Source organism: Danio rerio, chromosome 8 (genome assembly GCF_052040795.2).
Source record: "Danio rerio strain M-AB ecotype USA chromosome 8, GRCz13ab, whole genome shotgun sequence".
NCBI lineage: Eukaryota > Metazoa > Chordata > Actinopteri > Cypriniformes > Danionidae > Danio > Danio rerio.
Window position 1 is genome coordinate 34,027,112 of NC_141028.1, and position 10,389 is coordinate 34,037,500.

At 35.4% G+C, this 10,389-nt stretch overlaps 1 long non-coding RNA gene across 1 annotated transcript in view; it reads right to left on the reverse strand.

Moving 5' to 3' along the window:
• Positions 1-637: 637 nt before the first annotated feature.
• The window catches only part of LOC141375658 (uncharacterized), a 59,062-nt gene continuing 49,310 nt past the window's right edge, over positions 638-10,389 (reverse strand). Inside the window, exons 3-4 of the long non-coding RNA XR_015498107.1 lie at positions 6,539-6,649; positions 638-3,263 (exon numbers count right to left, since the gene is read on the reverse strand). This is a non-coding gene — a long non-coding RNA (uncharacterized LOC141375658). The remainder of the gene's footprint in view (positions 3,264-6,538; positions 6,650-10,389) is intronic.

A 10,389-nucleotide genomic window follows, 5' to 3' on the forward strand; every position in this document is an offset into this window, starting at 1 on the left:
TAAAAAACTGTGTTTTTGCCTGCAGTATGAATATTCATACCATTACAGGTGAATTGTGCTTGACAGTGACAGTGATTTTCTTTACTTTCTCTTCAAGGTGTTAATCAATGTGGAGCTGCTGGAGCATGGTTCTACTGCTCTACAATAACGGCTCCATTAAATTAGTAATTCCATTAGCTTTCTTTCACACATCTGACCGAGCCAGTTAAGATCTCGCTGAAGGTCTCACTGCCACCGGCCTGCAGCACATTCAGTCAGCTTTCACTGAGTGCCGCTGGTTTGAATCTGAGCATTAAAAGATGGGAAATATGGTGACATAGCTGATGAATAATCATGGCATGGTCCCACTTCACAAGCATTTTGTCACATTTAATCATAATACTTTGTAATAGAAATTGTATTTGCCCAAAACTATAAAACAACAATTAGTCATTTTAGTGTGGCTCATATACAAAAAGGCATCTTTTTAACAATGTTTTACTTAACAAAATAAATCAAATATAAAAAAAATACATTGCATTTGTTTATAAAATACAATAGCCTATATAGTTAGGTTCTAGATTATTTCAGTATGGACAAACTGATATGGAAAGTATGAAAAAAACAACAACTGCAGGATTAGGTTTTTATTTAAATTAAAATTGTGGGCCAACCCTTTAACGTTATTAGTTGACTTTATATAAAATAAGTGAGTAAACCTGTTGCTTTTCAAACTATTTATTCACTTTACTTAAAGTGAGTAAACCCAATGCCTTATTTTTTAAGTACACCGTAAAAAGTGATGAGTTAACTGTTTGCCTTCAAATTAAGTAAATAAACTGTGCATAATTAAATAAAAAAATAAGTTTAAGGAACTAAACAGTTCTAAGTTACAACAGAAATACTTACATTTTATAAATTTAAAAAAACAACTCTTAATATGTAAGGCAATGGGTTTACTCTACTTTTTGGTAACACTTTATAATAACTACACACTCTGAACCATTTATTAATCATTAGCATCTAGTGAATTCATTATTTGTTAAGCATTAACTCTACATTAATAAACGTTAGTAAGCAGTTTATAACTGCAGCTACAAATGCTGCATTCTTGACGTACAACCACTTGTATAATGTGCTTAATAATTGTACTTTCATACTTTGTTAATCATTTATTTTTCATTACTAAATTAAGTATTGAATTATTTACAAACCATTTGTATTTAAGAGTAGTTAGAGGTGTTTAACATCATTCAGAATGAGTAAGTAAATGATTAATAAACTTGAAATCAAGATTCATCTTATTATTCAGGCATATATTAATGGTTACTATGTATGTTAACAAATGCTTCATTAACTCAACTTCATGCCGTTTTGTGACCTAACGTGAGGACTATTTATGCTTTATAAATCCCTTATAAAATATAATTTACAGACATATACTAATAGTTAACTTTTAGTATATGCCTGAATGTTGAACTACAAATGTTGATTTCAATAGTTTATTAATCATTTACTAACTCATTCTGAATAATCTTTTAAAAAAACACCAACTATGCTTAAATAAATGGTTTGTAAATAATGCAATTCTTCATTTAGTAATGAAAAATAAATCATTAACTAAGCATGAAAGTACAATTATTAAGCACATTATACATGTGGTTGTAAGTCAAGAATAGAGCATTTATAGCTGCAATTATAAACTGCTTATTAATGTTTACAGTATTAATGTAAAGTTAATGCTTAACAGATAATGAATTCACTATTTGCTAATGCTTAATAAATTATTCCTAGTGTGTAGTTATTATAAAGTGTTACCACTTTTTTTGAATAATGACTTTTTGCAGTGTAAATGAACTGTACATAAACAATTCTAACATCAATTTAAATGAACTTAAACCTTCCAAGCTACAACTGGTTTTTAAACTTTAAGTAATGGGTTTACTCCCCTTTTTCGAGTAAAGGTAATAATTACGTGTTGCAGGGTGGATTGAAACAACCCAGCATTAAGTAAAGTTAATACTTACTTTTTACAGTGTGGATTGAAAATCCAGCATTTTCTTTTACATGTGGCAGATGCTTTTATCCAAAGCAACACACATAGTACACATTTGATAAGTTTTTGATTTTATCTGAGTATTGAATACAAAACCTTGGTGTTTCCTAGTACCATGTCCTACTGTCTGAGCTAAAGAAAGGCATATCTAGAGAATGAAATTATTACTTACAAAAAATCAAAGGCAGTGATTTGGTCATGATGCATTACACATTTTGGCATACATTATTTTCTACTAATTCGATTGACCAAACTCAGTTATTCTACAGCACCACACACCTAAAGACACGGCTAAGTTGTTGTACGGCAATTGTGAGGTTTTGTCTTCAAACTGCTCCTTTGTGGGGGACTAGCTTCTTATGCATTTGTTTTGTTTTGACTTGATTTTTTCACTGTTGTAGACTGAAATGACTGTAATCATTCAGCATGGTGATGTGGAACTGTATAGCAGTCAACATCTGCCTGGAACTGCTTTAGCTGATTTTATTTTATTTTTCCTTTCTTCAGAAAACAGCTACAAACCATAAAACGTTCACCAGCCAAAACATAACAACACACCCTTGAATGAGATAAGACACTGACTCATTCCAGAAATGTGGGTACATTTCAAGCATTTTTCATTAATTTTCCTTAAATTGGAATGATAAACAACAAATGAATTGTTTATTCATTATGGATTTATTATTGATGTAAAATAATGCAAAATGCTTCAATGTGGTAGGAAACATTTGTTTCTGATACACTTTTTAAACCATTAACCGAGTTGATAATAACAATTAATTATTAATAATAAATGTTCAAAAGTAATTAATCGGTCACACTTTACAATATAGGGTTCATAATGTATTTACTAACATGAAATAATAATGAACAACACTAGTAGAGCAGTTATTAATCATAGTTCAACATTTACTAATGTCACATTCCTGGCTCGTTCCTACTGCTCCATTTACCATTCTCTCTCACCATCATGTTCCCTCAGCACCAATCATCCCTCCCCATCTCCTGCCACCTCACATCATGCCCGAGCACATTCACCTGAGTACTAACAGGACACACCTGCACCAGCAATCACCGGTTCCCTTTATAACCACAGCGATTCCAGTCCGTCAATGGGTGGAATCAATGTCAGATGGTTCACCTTACCTTCTCCCTGACTTGACATCTTCTGTGGACGTCTTCTTTCTCCTCTCCAGTGAACTTTTCCTTGTGGGCGTTTCTCCCTAACCTGTGGATTAACAAGCTATCATTAAGGGAAGTGACTTTATGCTCTATGCTTGACTGAAGCTCTTTGTTTACATTGTGAACAACATTCCATCTGCTCATCTGCAAGACTATCACATAGCTGTTTTTCCTGTTTATTAATCCACTGCTTGTTTGAATAAATTGATGAAAAGAGATAACCTTCCTTGTCCTCGAGTGACTGTGACAATTAATGCCTTATTAAAATTCATACAATTAATTATTAATTATTAAATTAATAAATTATTTTAATTATTAAAATTCAACAATAGTTGATGCACTGTTAATTATGAATGACTGTATTTCCATTAACTAACATGAACAAAGATTGTAATAATTGTATTGTTCATGTTCAGTGAATGCATTAAATAACACTAACTATTACAACTTTAAAGTGTTAATCTAAAATTGTATCCTAAACATTTTAGCAAATTATTGAAAAAAGAAAAATGACATATCTCAGTGCCATACAGAGTTTCCCACCAGAGGAAGTGACATCACTTGGAGCATGTTACATGCTTTTTATATCAGTACAGATTGATTTACCTTTATATAACCAATGTAACAGAGTTGACCAGAATAAAGGGACAGATTAAAAAAAAAAATGTTTATAACTTACAATTACAAATAATATAGACCAGTGGTTCTAAAACTTTTTTCATCAAGTACCAACTTAGAAAAAAATTGTCTCTCCAAGTACCACCAAAATGAGCAGAATTGAAATACAGTAGCGTAGTAGGCCCAGTAAAGCAGCTACAACTCTGCACAGTTAAAAAACATGGCAGATTACCTCAGAAATATAAGCTATATGTCAAATGACTTATTATATACATCAATTCTAATAAATTTTGAAATGTGTGTAGCATGTACATGACATATTTTATTCCTCTGCGTACCACTAGAAGGAAGCCTGCGTACCACTAGTGGTACACGTACCACAGTTAGAGAACCATTGATATAGACCATAAAAGTTACATGCAGATGTTAACACACTAAACACACACACACAAATGTTTTTTTTTCCAATTAATTATTATAAATTTCATGATATTTTATTCAGAATTTTAGGGGTGTCAAAATAATAGTTTTTCATTGCACCACGATGCAGATGGGGACAATTTGATATTGGCTCAGTAATGGATCATAACCGATTATTACATACTGACGTGGGTTATCTCCTATGCGCGATGTTGCAGTAGAATACTATGGTGAAGGAGGCAAGGGCAAGTGAATAAAATGCTCCTAATACTTAAAAGGTAGATAATTATTCACAATTCAACTGCTTGTAAGTTTGCTGGACAGTCTTTCATTAACACTGAAGAAGGCACAGCACACGAGCCGCTATTTCATCTCTGCCTTTGTCTCTCACACACACTTTGGACATCTGACCCGCTGCGCTGGCCTGTTTGTGAGGTGACTTTTCCTCTCCTCTTGGCTGTTAAAGTGATACTTGTGGATTCAGACACGAGCGTGCCTGAGTTGCGAGTATTCTAATTAATTAATTCCTTACATTTATATAGAGCTTTTCTGGGCACTCAAAGCGCTTTACACAATGGGGGGGAATCTCCCCATCCACAACCCATCCACCTGAATGACGCGACGGCAGCCATTTTGCACCAGACCGCACACCACACACCAGCTGATTGGGGGAGAGGAGACAGAGATGAAGCCAATTGGAATATGGGGATGGTTAGGAGGCCATGATGGACAGAGGCCAGTGGGCAGATTTGGCTAGGATGCCGGGGTTAAACCCCTACTCTTCTTTGAAGGTCATCCTGGGATTTTTAACGACCACAGAGAGTCGGGACCTCGGTTTAACGTCTCATCCGAAAGACGGCGCTCACTGAGCAGTATAGTGTCCCCGTCACTATACTGGGGCATTAGGACTCACACAGACCGCAGGTTGGGCGCCCCCTGCTGGCCTCAGTAACACCACTTCCGGCAGCAACCTAGCTTTCCCATGTGGTCTCCCATCCAGATACTGACCGGGCGCAGCCCTGCTTAGCTTCAGTGGGTGACCATGTAAGATTTGCAGAGAGCTAGCTGCTGGCCACTGTGTCTCCACTCTGTCTATTATGTATTACCTGTGGTAACCACGTATTATGCGCATATAGACTGTAACCACAGCTGTTCTTCCTGCATCACTCATCGGTGAACAGAGCTTTTATTTCTTAAGCCAATCCCAGCCCGTTCTTTTGAGCGAGTGAAGACAATGATGAATCATAAGGTATAAGACAGCGATCTAAAAGGAAGCGATATAATATTTACTATAAATATTAGTTTATTTCAGATAAATGCCTATTTCAGATGTTGTCTTCTGTGCATGTATTGGAGTTTTGTTTGAACAGGTAAAGTTTATATACCTTACTCCTTGTATTAAAGGACTATTGTATTACAAATAATATATAAATATTAATTTATTTATTGATTTTAATAAAAACAAATTCTTGTGTTGTGCAGAGAAAATCTAATTATGTATGGAAAGTATCGTCAATGCACCGTCATGCACCAAAATACCAATGGCATGAAAATCGTAACCGAACTGAACCGTGAGACCAGTGTAGGTTCACACCCCTAATGAATTTATGATACAAGAGGGAAAGGCAGGCAAAGTAGGTATACTAAAATAATAAATAAACAATTTAAGAAAAAAAGAAATGAGACAAAACGTCTCTAAGTTCACATACAAATATTTTTTTAGATACTTCATCAAAATCATGATTTTTTCATGATTTTTATAGTTTTACAAAATGATCCCAAAAAATTATTTAAAAATGTCTGTTGAATATTAAGCATGCAATATTTGATTAATTATTGTAGATTTGTGTCTTATTCTGTTCCTTGGATTCCTAAAGCACTTTTAACAAACCCAGTTCTTTAATTCTAATGAACAAACGAAACAGAACATCACAACTTCCACTATCATGTTGACTTACTTTGGCAGCGGATTATCTTTAATGAAATGCTAATCTATTTAAATTGTCCACATGCAGGCTTACAATGCTAAAATGTAATTCAGATGAGCATCACAAAGAGCTTCATCTCTGGCCACTGCCGTCGGATTGGCATTCAAAACGCAAGGTGCACGGCTCTTTATTAGCGGGACCCCTGGCGGTGCTCAGAAATGTCTGTGGCTTAAGCTGCGTCCTTTTCTGCCCTATTCATAAAATATAATACGCAGCTATTTGGACACTTGTAGGCAGCATTGAGAGCTGCTCTGGTCACCATAGAGATGCTCTAAAGCCGAAGCTCCGCAATTACCTGATGACATCAAAGCCCTTCAGCCGCACAATAGACGCATGCAGGACAGGCAGGCTTCAAACAAATGAGTCTGAAGATTCCTCGCATTTGCATCAAATTTCCACTCCACGTCTATAGAGCAGAGAGAAACAGCGGGATGCAAATCAAATATTAAGAGTAAACAATGTTTGATGCAGTGGAAGTGGATTTACAATATGTGCCTCATTATTGAAGCATTCCTGGAAAGCTGACGATGTGGTTCAGTTCTTAACATCGTGAAGGTCAGTAAGTGTAACAAGAGTTCCTTATACAGTGGTTTAACAACAAACAGTGCAAAAACAAATTCACAAAAAAAAAAAAAAATCTGAAAAATATATTAATGTTTTATATAATTAGTATGTTTTCCTGTTAAGACATTTCTTTAATGCACAAAAATTATGCACATGTGCATTGTGTGTTAGTAAATGTTTTGTAATTTTTTTTTTTTTGTAAATAGATAGATCAGATCTTTATTATTATTCTCACAAGTACAACAGAATTAAAAAAAAAAAAACACTCTCCAGTCAGTAAAACATTTGAAAAACTGGTCTAAAATGCTAAAATGACAAAAATAAATTACATACGAATTAATATATCCAAGACAGTCTGAAGTATAGCCAAACAGCAACACCTTACAATAATAGTACATGAATAATGATGTGTTAATATGTAAACTAAACATTACTTTATTTAGAAATCCATAATGAGTTAATGCATGCGCTAATCATAAACTTTAACTTCAACAGTGTTAATAATGGCTACTTATATTACTTGTTAGTACATGAGTGTTTGTTAATTCATGTATTAATAAGCACATTGGTTTATGCTTAATTTTACCATTATGAATTCATGAGCCGTAAATATATAATTATGTCATGATTTTACTTGGAGGGGCACATCATCATTAACCCATTCTCAAAGGTGTAGTATGTGATCTGCCAAAATGCTAACCGGTTAGCATAATATCTTTGAAACACAGTCCCAACCCTGCCATTCAAAGCCTTGCCTCCTGAAATTACAAACGCGCGCGTACCTTAAAGATGACAGCAGACAACCCACTAGATCATGTTTTATGCCAGTTAGAAATCTTTACAGTACTATATAATACTAAAATTCCAAACAAAAAAACTATTTTTTGTCTAGCACGTTTTCAGTTGTGTAGTTAGCAACTAAAACGTATGCAATTATGCAATATTTCACACATGCAAGGATCGCTGGTCTCCATCTTTCACGCGCTTTGTCCTAAATTGACTACTGTGAGCTTAGTGGTTGGCTGGCGGTGTGCAGGAATTGCACTTATTACTAAGCCACACTTACATTCTATTTCAGACCGAATATTCAGAGTAGTAGTAAACAATATAGAGAGCGTGTCACGGAATGTCATTGATTAAAAATGAGCCAATATAAAACCAACTTCAGCTCAGTAAAGCAGGCTAGGTGTTAAAGCACTATTTACTGATGTTTTGTTGTTAAACTAAATAAAAATCTACATTATCAATGCTGTAAAAGGTCCCTTATAAAACTGTAAATAGTCACATAAATTGTTCGCTGGCAGATTTCGTTGACTGAACAACACTTCTGTGCATATAACCCATTCAAAATACAACACAATCTAGCCTACATCAGCTTAAAAATAGTTTTAAAACATTGTTACCTGTCTAAATGAAATACTTCAGCCATGGTGTCATCCTTACTCCAGCGAGCAAAAGTCACTCCAATATTGATTCAGGATTTTAAAAAGTTTTGATTTGGCATTTGATTTTACTGCTGTGTCTAGTGTGCACATGAATGCATGGCGCACATGCATGCATGTATGCACCAATGGTGGATCTGCTTGGCCAGAGATGCACAGATATACAAATCTACATTTGCTAACGGACAGTTAGTGCGACTTATCTATAGTTATTAATTATAGGAATTATCAGCCCGACAAGATTGATTGCATGAACATTTTTTTTCTCTTATGCCTTAACCAGAATATAGAAATACATATAAATACAGTTAAGATTATTTACTTTAATCATTACTATTGGAATGTGAAGAGATTTTCAACCAGCATAACAAGAAATGTTTCTAAGTGAAGTTTATTCATAAACTAATTTCGAGAGAATCACGTGCTTATGATTTATCACGGCTGGTCTCGCATTTACGTATCAGTATCTTCCAATCATACGAGCCCTAAGCTACTATAAATAACCCCAGTTTTCAGTTCACTTTATCTTCGTTTGGAAGAAACTCCCCTCCTCCCCTTTTCTCCTACTTTACCTCTGACTGGGCGACACGGCGGCCCAGTGGTTAGCACTGCGAGCCCCACAGCAAGAACACTGCCGGCCCTAGTCCCACAGCACTGGTGGGTGTTTCTGTGAGGAGTTTGTATGTTCTCCGGTTCTCCGGTTTCCTCCCACCATCCAAAGACATTCAACATACATAACAACCAAGCATTTACCTAACCCTCGTGTTCCCTTAGCTACCGCAGCGGGGGAGTTCTGAGATCCACCGAGCTCAGGCTCCCTTCTTGCTCTGCCAAACGGGAGGAAGCCCCGGACTCGAGGAGTCCTTGAGCTCGGGCCTCTCTCCCGGGACAGCATGCCAAACAAGCTTTTATAAATCATCAGCTAAGTGTGAACTCTTGAAAGACAATTAACTACTGCACCTTTAACTACTCATGAACTCCTTATTCATGTCTGTCTTGTGCGTTTACACTGAATAACAATAGAAAAGCATGAACAGTTTAAACACAGAAGTTCCTGAGTAGTTAAGGATGAGTAGTCATGACATAATTATACATTAACAGCTCGTGAATTCATGTTGGTTGCATTTAGCTTAAACTTAAATGTTAATTAATACATTCATTAACAACATATACCCACAAGTAATTAAGATAGCTGTTATTCCCGCATGAACTTACGTGACTAAGGTACCTTAACTCATCATTGATACATAATAAAGTAATGTTTAGTCAGCATAATACATTATTATTTATGTACTGTTATGTCATGTAAGCTTAACTACACTTTTGTGCATTTATAGAGCTTGTGAATTAGTATAGTATATATTTTTTAGACTTTTATTTAAAAATTCTTCACAACTATGGAACAGAGAGCAGCAGAAGCAGTACATTTACACTTTACAATATGTGCCCCATTATTAAATAATTCCTGGAAGGCTGGCGGTGTGCTTCAGTATGAGAATGTCAAGTGAACAAAGCAAGAAAAAAAAATCAACACAAGTAAAAGTCACAAGTTTTAAACGCATAATTTTTTAAAGAAAAAAATCTATTAATCCAGTACATTCAGGTAGTCAGCTGATCTCATTCTTTGGGCAAATCATTTTGCCGAACCTCGACCTGATGAGCTGCAGCATCCCAAGATCACAAAGGTTTGTATGGTCAGCACTTAGGGCATGATAGGAGCATCCCTTCATCCACATTTCTTAAAAACCCCAATGTTCCCATCACTCTGGAACAGGGTAAATCTAGACTCATCAGACGACACAACCTTCTTCCATTACTCCAATTCAATCTTTATGCTCCATACCAAATTGAAGCCTTTTTCCCATTAGCCTCACTGATAAGTGGTTTTCTAAAGGCTTCACAGCTGTTTAGTCCGATTCCCTTGAGATACCCTTACATTGTGAATGTAAAGATACTTCTTCACTATTAAACATAGCCATGAGTTCTACTGTTGCTTTTTTATGAATAGATTTCTTAAGTCATCACCAGTCTCGATCATTCAAGATTTTTTTCTGACCTCCTGATCTCCTTGTGTTTTCTTTGCTTAAAGCATGCCAGTATTTTGTCTCTTCTGTAAAATATTACAGCGTTTTCGTGACCA